This window comes from Oncorhynchus masou, chromosome 1, assembly GCF_036934945.1.
Source record: "Oncorhynchus masou masou isolate Uvic2021 chromosome 1, UVic_Omas_1.1, whole genome shotgun sequence".
Lineage (NCBI taxonomy): Eukaryota > Metazoa > Chordata > Actinopteri > Salmoniformes > Salmonidae > Oncorhynchus > Oncorhynchus masou.
In genome coordinates, this window is record NC_088212.1 from 72693267 (window position 1) to 72706065 (window position 12799).

A 12799-nucleotide genomic window follows, 5' to 3' on the forward strand; every position below is an offset into this window, starting at 1 on the left:
GTGCACACGGGACAGAGGAAGGTCAATTCTTCCGCTATTGTTCTAAATTCAATCACCCTCTTTTTCATCCTCACCATTCCGTTAATTCACATTCAATCGTGAATTCAAGTGCACAATTGTCAGTTTCTATGTGCTTTCCATCACACGTTCATCAATTCACGTCATACCTTCAGTGAGGAGAGAAAACCATTAGCGCCTGGGTTCCAACACTACACTGAACCCAAAAGCATAATCAGCGTTCTAACGTCCCCTGGTGGTGACATCATTTATTGTACTATACCACAATCTACCTGAAGACTCAAAACTATTCATTAAAGAACCAATGTAGCAAATGCTTTTGTGTTATTTACAGTAAAACATACCTTTAGACACTGCTAGTTTCTAGTGACCTGCTCCCGTGTCTTCATTTCTAAGGATTCATCCCAATGTTCCTCTGTGTGGAACCTGCTGTAACTGTTAGGTATTTGATTACAATGGTATCATTTCCCACAAAATGTATTTACATTCATATTATTTACAGTGTTCACTTCAAAATGTGTCAAACAAATCCATAAGTAACTCAGGCTTCTAACATGACCTAGTTAACCCTCTAGAGTCCAAGCCCTGCCATATGTAATTTTATTTATTTTATTTCACCTTTATTTAACCAGGTAGGCTAGTTGAGAACAAGTTCTCATTTGCAACTGCGACCTGGCCCATATAAAGCAAAGCAGTTTGACACATACAATAACAGAGTTACACATGGAATAAACAAACATACAATCAATAATACAATATAAAAATCTACATACAGCATGTGCAAATGAGGTAGGATGAGTGAGGTAAGGCAATTTATAGGCCATGGTGGAGAAGTAATTACAACATAGCAATTAAACACTGGAATGGTAGGGTGTGCAGAAGATGAAAGTGCGAGTAGAGATACTGGGGTGCAAAGGAGCAAGATAAATAAATAAATACAGTATGGAGATGAGGTGGATTGGATGGGCTATTTACAGATGAGCTATGTACAGGTGCAGTGATCTGTGAGCTGCTCTGACAGCTAGTGAGGGAGGTAAGTGTCTCCAGCTTCTGAGATTTTTGCAGTTCGTTCCAGTCATTGGCAGCAGAGAACTGGAAGGAGAGGCGGCCCGAAGGAAGAATTGGCTTTGGGGGTGACCAGTGAGATATACTGTACCTGCTGGAGCGCATGCTACGGGTGGGTGCTGCTATGGTGACCAGTGAGCTGAGATAAGGCGGGGCTTTACCTAGCAGAGACTTGTAGATGACCTGGAGCCAGTGGGTATGGCGACGAGTATGAAGTGAGGGCCAGCCAACGAGAGCATACAGGTTGCAGTGGTGGGTAGTATATGGGGCTTTGGTGACAAAATTGTTTTAAGATGGCCATACCAAGGATAATTTAGCTATTTGATTTTGAATTTTAAGACCCCTTAAGGTACGAAAAAAAATCTATACAAAAATTATGAGATGAAACAGATCCCCAAAAAATCCAAAGAAAGTTTGTTCTAAAATATCTGTCCTGTACCTGAGATACATAAGAAATAAACTATTTAAAACATTTTTTTTACATCTATTTATCCCTTCATTTTAGGCACTAAACTATGTCCATATACAGTATACATTACATCAGCAAAATTATATGGACACAGCTTCAAATTAGTGGATTAGGCTTTTTCAGCCACACCCATTGTTGAGGACAATGGCTTGACTATGAGGTGAAGTGAAAGCTCAATTTAAATACAACCAACAACCATCCGAGTTGGTTCCAACAGCCTCAGAACCAACTCATTGGATTTCCCCCACCCCATGACCCAACCAACTCGGTCTCCCCTAATCTGATGCGTTGCATTGTTACCCACAACATTTTGCAGGGAGGAGAATCCAAATGACGATATCGACTATGTAGCACATGGGGATGTGTGAAACTTACTCCTAAGCCTAAAGTGGACTCACACCAGAGAATAGATCGTTTTTTGCGTAGCACTGACTGGTAAAATGCTTCATGAGGGCAGTCAGCTGCTTGCTTAGCGAGTACCTATGGGGGGTGATAAAGGTCTAAAGCCTAGGCCACAGTACCACCATGTGGCTATCACCTACCATTGAAAGTCTGACTGACATGACGATACCAATGCCTAACTAACGTCTGCGTGATACCTGCATGTTAACAAACCTAGGCAACATCATTTTTTGTTTTTATTTCACCTTTATTTAACCAGGTAGGCTAGTTGAGAACAAGTTCTCATTTACAACTGCGACCTGGCCAAGATAAAGCCAAAAAGTATGACACAAACAAGAATATAGAGTTTAACATAGAAAAATAGAATAGAAAAAGTAAATGTACAGTGTGTGAAAATGAGGTAAGATAAGGGAGGTAAGGCAATAAATAGGCCATAGTGGCGAAATAATGACAATTTAGCAATTAAGCACTGGAGTGAAATATGTGCAGAAGATGAATGTGCAAGTAGAGATACTGGGGTGTGAAGGAGCAAAAAATAAATAAATAAATAACAGTATGGGGATGAGATAGTTGGATGGGCTATTTACAGATGGGCTATGTACAGGTGTAGTGATCTGTGAGCTGCTCTGACAGCTGGTGCTTAAAGTTAGTGAGGGAGATATGAGTCTCCAGCTTCAGGGATTTTTTAAATTCGTTCCAGTCATTGGCAGCAGAGAACTGAAAGGAAAGGCGGCCAAAGAGGAATGGCTTTGGGGGTGACCAGTGAAATATACCTGCTGGAGCACGTTCTACGAGTGGGTGCTGCTATTTTTTATTTTTATTTTACCTTTATTTACCCAGGCAAGTCAGTTAAGAACAAATTATTTTCAATGACGGCCTAGGAACAGTGGGTTAACTGCCTGTTCAAGTGGCAGAACGAGAGATTTGTACATTGTCAGCTCGGGGGTTTGAACTCGCAACCTTCCGGTTACTAGTCCAACGCTCTAAAACTTGTACACCGCTCAAAAAAAATACAAGGGAAAACTAAAATAACACATCCTAGATCTGAATGAATGAAATATTCTTATTAAATACTTTCTTTACATAGTTGAATGTGCTGACAACAAAATCACACAAAAATGATCAATGGAAATCAAATTTATCAACCCATGGAGGTCTGGATTTGGAGTCACACTCAAAATTAAAGTGGAAAACCACACTACAGGCTGATCCAACTTTGATGTAATGTCCTTAAAACAAGTCAAAATTAGGCTCAGTAGTGTGTGTGGCCTCCACGTGCCTGTATGACCTCCCTACAACGCCTGGACATGCTCCTGATGAGGTGGCGGATGGTCTCCTGAGGGATCTCCTCCCAGACCTGGACTAAAGCATCCTCCAACTCCTGGACAGTCTGTGGTGCAACGTGGCGTTGGTGGATGGATCGAGACATGATTTCCCAGATGTGCTCAATTGGATTTAGGTCTGGGGAACGGGCGGGCCAGTCCATAGCATCAATGCCTTCCTCTTGCAGGAACTGCTGACACACTCCAGCCACATGAGGTCTAGCATTGTCTTGCATTAGGAGGAACCCAGGGCCAACTGCACCAGCATATGGTCTCACAAGGGGTCTGAGGATCTCATCTCGGTACCTAATGGCAGTCAGGCTACCTCTGGAGAGCACATGGAGGGCTGTGCGGCCCCCCAAAGAAATGCCACCCCACACCATGACTGACCCACCACCAAACCGGTCATGTTGGAAGATGTTGCTGGCAGCAGAACGTTCTCCACGGCGTCTCCAGACTCTGTCACGTCTGTCACATCTGCTCAGTGTGAACCTGCTTTCATCTGTGAAGAGCACAGGGCGCCAGTGGCGAATTTGCCAATCTTGGTGTTCTCTGGCAAATGCCAAACGTCCTGCACGGTGTTGGGCTTTACGCACAACCCCCACCTATGGACGTCGGGCCCTCATACCACCCTCATGGAGTCTGTTTCTGACCGTTTGAGCAGACACATGCACATTTGTGGCCTGCTAGAGGTCATTTTGCAGGGCTCTGGCAGTGCTCCTCCTGCTCCTCCTTGCACAAAGGCAGAGGTAGCGGTCCTGCTGCTGGGTTGTTGCCCTCCTACGGCCTCCTCCACGTCTCCTGATGTACTGGCCTGTCTCCTGGTAGCGCCTCCATGCTCTGGACACTACGCTGACAGACACAGCAAACTGTCTTGCCACAGCTCGCATTGATGTGCCATCCTGGATGAGCTGCACTACCTGAGCCACTTATGTGGGTTGTAGACCCTGTCTCTTGCTACTATTAGAGTGAAAGCACCGCCAGCATTTTAAAGTGACCAAAACATCAGCCAGGAAGCATAGGAACTGAGAAGTGGTCTGTGGTCACCACCTGCAGAACCACTCCTTTATTGGGGGTGTCTTGCTAATTGCCTATAATTTCCACCTGTTGTCTATTCCATTTGCACAACAGCATGTGAAATGTATTGTCAATCAGTGTTGCTTCCTAAGTGGACAGTTTGATTTCACAGAAGTGTGATTGACTTGGAGTTACATTGTGTTGTTTAAGTGTTCCCTTTATTTTTTTAAGCAGTGTAGATGACCTGGAGCCAGTGGGTTTGGCGAGGGCCAGCCAACGAGAGCATACAGGTCGCAGTGTTAGGTAGTATATGGGGCTTTGGTGACAAAATAGATGGCACTGTGATAGACTGCATCCAATTTGCTGAGTAGAGTGTTGGAGGCTATTTTGTAAATGACATCGCCGAAGTCAAGGATCGGCAGGATAGTCAGTTCTATGAGGGTTTGTTTGGCAGCATGAGTGAAGGATGCTTGGTTGTGAAATAGGAAGCCAATTCTAGATTTAATTTTGGATTGGAGATGCTTAATGTGAGTCTGGAAGGAGAGTTTACAGTCCAACCAGACACCCACATATTTGTAGTTGTCCACATATTCTATGTCCGAACCGCCCAGAGTAGACGGGAGGGCAGGTGCGGGTAGTGATCGGTTGAAGAGCATGCATTAAGTTTTAACCGTGTGGCTGTCGCCTACCATTGAGCGTGTAACTAACGTCATCATACCAATGCCTTACTAATGTCTGCATGACACCTGCGTGTTATTGAAAGTCATAAAATGCATAACTTATATTTATATTAATTCAATCTCAACCATAAATTTTAGAAAGCCAAAATTCCGATGTAGCCACCTTGAGCTGTAGTGTAGTCTACGGCTTGTGTATTTCCGGGTTATCGCTAAATTCCTAGAAAATATTATGTCCAATCTAAGTAACTAGGTAATTTCCCTCAACACCTCATGGGATGGTATTATCTTGCTGTATACAGATCTAAATGTTAGCCAATCACAGACTGTGTTGTTACCAGTTCCAGTAAGTAGCCTACTTCAGACAACCAATAAGAGTTGTGTCCATAGTTTTCAGTTGAATAGAGGAGTTAATAGGCTTTCCCAGAGGGTCCATGCAATTTGGAATTCTTGGGATATCAGGACCTCAATCAAGTAGAAATGTAAAATGGTTAAGGTAAGGGTTGAGTTTAGTGTTAGCTAAGGGTTATAGTGTTATGTACTTGAGTGAAGACCCAAAAGCGGTTTTAACAGAAAACAGAGTTCTTTTAATGAAAAAACAGGAATGGCATAGATCCTCTTCCAACGTTGTCAATGGAACAAAAGAACGTTAGTAGAGTGCAGGATGCACCTGCCAGGCAGACTCCGACAGGATAGGACAAGGTGGAAGCAAACGAGACGATAGCTTGCTTCTGGCATGAAAAACACAAACAAGAATCTGACACCGAAAGTAGCAGGAACAGAGAGAGAAATAGAGACCCAATCAGAGGGAAAAGAGGGAACAGGTGGGGAAAGGGTGAATGAGCTAGTTAGGGGAGATGTGGAACAGCTGGAGAAGGAGAGAAAGAGAAGGTAACCTAATAAGACCAGCAGAGAGAGACAGAGTGAAGAGAAAGGACAGGAACAGACATAATAAGACATGACAGTACCCCCCCCCACTCACCGAGCGCCTCCTGGCGCACTCGAGGAGGAAACCTGGCGGCAACGGAGGAAATCATCGATCAGCGAACGGTCCAGCACGTCCCGAGAGGGAACCCAACTCCTCTCCTCAGGACCGTACCCCTCCCAATCCACTAGGTACTGATGACCACGGCCCCGAGGACGCATGTCCAAAATCTTACGAACCCTGTAGATAGGTGCGCCCTCGACAAGGATGGGGGGGGAGGGACGAGCGGGGCGCGAAGAACGGGCTTAACACAGGAGACATGGAAGACCGGGTGAACGCGACGAAGATAGCGCGGGAGAAGAAGTCGCACTGCGACAGGATTAATGACTTGAGAAATACGGAACGGACCAATGAACCGCGGGGTCAACTTGCGAGAAGCTGTCTTAAGGGGAAGGTTCTGAGTGGAGAGCCATACTCTCTGACCGCAACAATATCTAGGACTCTTGGTCCTACGCTTGTCGCGGCCCTCACAGTCTGCGCCCTATTACGGCAAAGTGCCGACCTGACCCCCTTCCAGGTGCGCTCGCAACGCTGGACAAAAGCCTGAGCGGAGGGGACGCAGGACTCGGCGAGCTGAGATGAGAACAGCGGAGGCTGGTACCCGAGGCTACTCTGAAAAGGAGATAGACCGGTAGCAGACGAAGGAAGCGAGTTGTGGGCGTACTCTGCCCAGGGAGCTGTTCTGACCAAGACGCAGGGTTACGAAAAGAAAGACTGCGTAAAATGCGACCAACAGTCTGATTGGCCCGTTCGGCTTGACCGTTAGACTGGGGATGAAAGCCGGACGAGAGACTGACGGAAGCCCCAATCAAACGGCAAAACTCCCTCCAAAATTGAGACGTGAACTGCGGGCCTCTGTCTGAAACGACGTCTGACGGAAGGCCATGAATTCGGAAAACATTCTCGATAATGATCTGAGCCGTCTCCTTAGCAGAAGGGAGCTTAGTGAGAGGAATGAAATGAGCCGCCTTAGAGAATCTATCGACAACCGTAAGAATAACTGTCTTCCCCGCTGATGAAGGCAGTCCGGTGATAAAATCTAAAGCGATGTGAGACCACGGTCGAGAGGGAATGGGAAGCGGTCTGAGACGGCCGGCAGGAGGAGAGTTCCCAGATTTAGTCTGCGCGCAGACCGAACAAGCAGCGACAAATCGACGCGCGTCACGTTCCCGAGTGGGCCACCAGAAACGCTGGCGAATGGAAGCGAGCGTACCCCGAACGCCGGGGTGGCCGGCTAACTTGGCAGAGTGGGCCCACTGAAGAACGGCCGGACGAGTAGGAACGGGAACGAACAGAAGGTTCCTAGGACAAGCTCGCGGCGACGGAGTGTGAGCGAGTGCTTGCTTTACCTGCCTCTCAATTCCCCAGACAGTCAACCCGACAACACGCCCCTCAGGGAGAATCCCCTCGGGGTCGGTGGAGACCTCAGAAGAACTGAAGAGACGAGATAAAGCATCAGGCTTGGTGTTCTTTGAGCCCGGACAATAAGAAATAACAAACTCGAAACGAGCGAAAAACAGAGCCCAACGAGCCTGACGCGCATTAAGTCGTTTGGCTGAACGGATGTACTCAAGGTTCCTATGGTCAGTCCAAACGACAAAAGGAACGGTCGCCCCCTCCAACCACTGTCGCCATTCGCCTAGGGCTAAGCGGATGGCGAGCAGTTCGCGATTACCAACATCATAATTACGTTCTGACGGCGATAAGCGATGAGAGAAAAACGCGCAAGGATGGACCTTGCCGTCAGAGAGGGAGCGCTGAGAAAGAATGGCTCCCACGCCCACCTCTGACGCGTCAACCTCAACAACAAACTGTCTAGAGATGTCAGGTGTAACAAGAATAGGTGCGGATGTAAAACGATTCTTGAGGATCAAAAGCTCCCTGTGCGGAAACGGACCACTTAAAGCACGTCTTAACAGAAGTAAGGGCTGTGAGGGGAGCTGCCACCTGACCGAAATTACGGATGAAACGACGATAGAAATTCGCGAAGCCAAGAATGCGCTGCAGCTCGACGCGTGACTTAGGAACGGGCCAATCAATGACAGCCTGGACCTTAGCGGGATCCATCTTAATGCCCTCAGCGGAAATAACGGAACCGAGAAAAGGGACAGAGGAGGCATGAAAAGTGCACTTCTCAGCCTTCACATAAAGACAGTTCTCCAAAAGGCGCTGGAGGACGCGTCGCACGTGCTGAACATGAATCGGGAGAGACGGTGAAAAAATCAGGATATCGTCCATGTAAACGAAAACAAAAATGTTCAGCATGTCTCTCAGGACGTCGTTAACTAGTGCCTGAAAGACAGCTGGAGCGTTAACGAGGCCGAAAGGAAGAACCCGGTATTCAAAGTGCCCTAACGGAGTGTTAAACGCCATCTTCCACTCGTCCCCCTCCCTGATGCGCACGAGATGGTAGGCGTTACGAAGTTCCAATTTGGTGAAAAACCTGGCTCCCTGCAGGATCTCGAAGGCTGAAGACATAAGAGGAAGCGGATAACGATTCTTAACTGTTATGTCATTCAGCCCTCGATAATCCACGCATGGGCGCAGGGACCCGTCCTTCTTCTGAACAAAAAAAACCCCCGCTCCGGCGGGAGAGGAGGAGGAGACTATGGTACCGGCGTCGAGCGATACAGACAAATAATCCTCGAGAGCCTTACGTTCGGGAGCCGACAGAGAGTATAATCTACCCCGGGGGGGAGTAGTTCCCGGAAGGAGATCAATACTACAGTCATACGACCGGTGTGGAGGGAGAGAAGTGGCCTTGGAACGACTGAACACCGTGCGCAGATCGTGATACTCCTCCGGCACCCCTGTCAAATCACCAGGCTCCTCCTGTGAAGAAGAGACAGAGGAAACAGGAGGGATAGCAGACATTAAACAGGTCACATGACAAGAAACATTCCAGGATAGGATAGTATTACTAGACCAATTAATAGAAGGGTTATGGCGCACTAGCCAGGGATGACCCAAAACAACAGGTCTATCAAGGCACTGCAGGAAGCAGATGAACCGGGCCAGCGGAGATGGACCGGAAAGGTAGTGCAGGATCCTGAAGGAGAGACCTGAGTAGTTGCGCTCACCAGTAGCCCTCCTCTTACTGATGAGCTCTGGCTTTTACTGGGCATGAGGTGACAAAATGACCAGCGGAGCCGCAGTAGAGACAGAGGCGGTTGGTGATTCTCCGTTCCTTCTCCTTGGCCGAGATGCGGATACCCCCCAGCTGCATAGGCTCAGCATCCGAGCCGGCGGAGGAGGGTGGCAGTGATGCGGCAGGTGGCAGTGATGTGGAGAGGGGGGCAACGGAGAACGCGAACTCCTTTCCACGAGCTCGGCGACGAAGATCAAACCGTCGCTCTATGCGAATAGCGAGAGCTATTATTAAGATTCTTCTGTTATGTACTTGAGTGAAGACCCAAAAGCGGTTTTAACAGAAAACAGAGTTCTTTTAATGAAAAAACAGGAATGGCATAGATCCTCTTCCGACGTTGTCAATGGAACAAAAGAACGTTAGTAGAGTGCAGGATGCACCTGCCAGGCAGACTCCGACAGGATAGGACAAGGTGGAAGCAAACGAGACGATAGCTTGCTTCTGGCATGAAAAACACAAACAAGAATCTGACACCGAAAGTAGCAGGAACAGAGAGAGAAATAGAGACCCAATCAGAGGGAAAAGAGGGAACAGGTGGGGAAAGGGTGAATGAGCTAGTTAGGGCAGATGTGGAACAGCTGGAGAAGGAGAGAAAGAGAAGGTAACCTAATAAGACCAGCAGAGAGAGACAGAGTGAAGAGAAAGGACAGGAACAGACATAATAAGACATGACATATAGTTTAGGGTTCAGGGTAGGGACGTCCCAAAGAATCTGGATAGCAGTGACGGTTCATAGAGTAAGAGATTGGCACGGTATTTGAGAGCTCGGCAGCGACACAGAAGTTCATTTGTTTGTTTTTTACAAGCGGCAGACGCACTTTTCGAGAGAGTCTACCCCAGATAGTTTCCTTAGAGACCATGAAAATAATTACCAAAATGTCCTTGATCCAACTGAAGAGTAAGTAGGCTATATTTAAGTTGTGACATAATTAGGAAATATTTAGGCCTACTGTGTTGACAAGACAAATTTGATTTATTTGAAATAATTACTTTGTGTTGAAAATTAGTTGGTTTACTGTGTTGATAGGGGAGTAGTCTAGTGTACAATAATAACTTAATTTGATGTGCTAGTATTATTTATTTAATGGATGAATTCAATTGTAAGTTAAAATATACACACGTGGTGCTATAGGATACATACATATTTTACATTATAAAGCACTACCCCTACATGCCATTGTGTGCTGGAGCTGTGGGTTTATATTTCCACTGTCACTAGGCCTACACATTCACACTCGAACTGAATTGAATGGGGGATGCAGAACTACTTTTCACTGAAGAAGGGAAATGAGGTATAACATACAACTTCGATCAAATACCTAAAATCATGCCTGAAAATGAAATCATAACGGTATCCTAATATAGTGTGGATACAGCATTAGCCTGTTCTACAATAGTGTGTGCTATATATGTACAGTGGGCAAAAAAGTATTTAGACAGCCATCAATTGTGCAAGTTCTCCCAATTAAAAAGATGAGAGAGGCCTATAATTTTCATCATAGGTACACTTCAACTATGACAGACAAAATGAGAAAAAAAATCCAGAAAATCACATTGTAGGATTTGTAATGAATTTATTTGCAAATTATGGTGGAAAATAATTATTTGGTTACCTACAGACAAGCAAGATTTCTGGCTCTCACAGAACTGTAACTTCTTCTTTAAGAGGCTCCTCTGTCCTCCACTCGTTACCTGTATTATTGGCACCTGTTTTAACTTGATATCAGTATAAAAGACACCTTTCCACAACCTCAAACAGTTACACTCGAAACTCCACTATGGCCAAGACCAAAGAGCTGTCAAAGGACACCAGAAACAAAATTGTAGACCTGCACCAGGCTGGGAAGACTGAATCTGCAATAGGTAAGCAGCTTGGTTTGAAGAAATCAACTGTGGGAGCAATTATTAGGAAATGGAAGACATACAAGACCAATGATAATCTCCCTCGATCTGGGGCTCCACGCAAGATCTCACCTCGTGGGGTCAAAATGATCACAAGAACGGTGAGCAAAAATCCCAGAACCACAGGGGGACCTAGTGAATGACCTACAGAGAGCTGGGACCAAAGTAACAAAGCCTACCGTCAGTAACACACTACGCCGCCAGGGACTCAAATCCTGCAGTGCCAGACGTGTCCCCCTGCTTAAGCCAGTACATGTCCAGGCCCGTCTGAAGTTTGCTAGAGAGCATTTGGATGATCCAGAAGACGATTGGGAGAATGTCATATGGTCAGATGAAACCAAAATATAACTTTTTTGTAAAACCTCAACTCGTCGTGTTTGGAGGACAAAGAATGCTGAGTTGCATCCAAAGAACACCAAACCTACTGTGAAGCATGGGCCTGGAAACATCATGATTTGGGGCTGTTTTCCTGCAAAGGGACCAGGACGACTGATCTGTGTAAAGGAAAGAATGAATGGGGCCATGCATCGTGAGATTTTGAGTGAAAACCTCCTTCCATTAGCAAGGGCATTGAAGATGAAATGTGGCTGGGTCTTTCAGCATGACAATGATCCCAAACACACTGCCCGGGCAACGAATGAGTGGCTTCGTAAGAAGCATTTCAAGGTCCTAGAGTGGCCTAGCCAGTCTCCAGACCCCATAGAAAATCTTTGGAGGGAGTTGAAAGCCCAGCAAAACATCACTGCTCTAGTGGAGATCTGCATGGAGGAATGGGCCAACAGTGTGTGAAAACCTTGTGAAGACTTTTGAAAAACGTTTGACCTCTGTCATTGCCATCAAAGCGTATATGACAAAGTATTGAGATAAACTTTTGTTATTGATTAAATACTTATTTTCCACCATAATTTGCAAATAAATTCATAAAAAATCCTACAATGGATTTTCTGGATTTTTCTTCTCATTTTGTCTGTCATAATATAAGTGTACCTATGATGAAAATTACAGGTCTCTCTCATCTTTTTAAGTGGGAGAACTTGCACAATTGGTGGCTGACTAAATACTTTTTTGCCTCACTGTATACATGTATGTATGTGGTAGTATAATGATTTCATTGATTAATTAAATTGTAAATGAGGATGGGTAGTGAATACTGAATGTCTTGCTATCTCTGGGAATATGTTAATAAAGGCTTTTCAGCTGTTGAACTACGGCAATGTCAACACATTTCTAAATCTATCTTTCTTTTAGTCAAGAAGTGATGAGCCAGAGCAACCAATCAGCATCACTTCAGCTGTTCTACCTACCACTCACACTGTTCTCCCTCCCCAAACAACCACATCCTCTTCTCCTTGTTCAACTAATTTGCCACCACACTGAAAATGATTGTATATACATACCCCTGGGCCCATCTCATTGTGACTTGAACCATCCAAGGCCTCAGCTGGATGCCTACAATGTGAGAAATGTAATGTGTGTGTGTGTGTGTGTGTGTGTGTGTGTGTGTGTGTGTGTGTGTGTGTGTGTGTGTGTGTGTGTGTGTGTGTGTGTGTGTGTGTGTGTGTGTGTGTGTGTGTGTGTGTGTGTGTGTGTGTGTGTGGATGGAGTTCTAAGAAAATACATGAGTGTGATGTGCCCCTCAATGTTGAAATGTTCTGCTAGTCCGTGGTGAGTAATCGCAGTCCTGAGGTCGAGAAGTTATTTTCGATCATAAGAGATGGTAGCGGCAACATTATGTACAAAAATAGTTTAAAAAAATAAGTTACAAACAACGCAGATAAACAAACAAAAAAACAC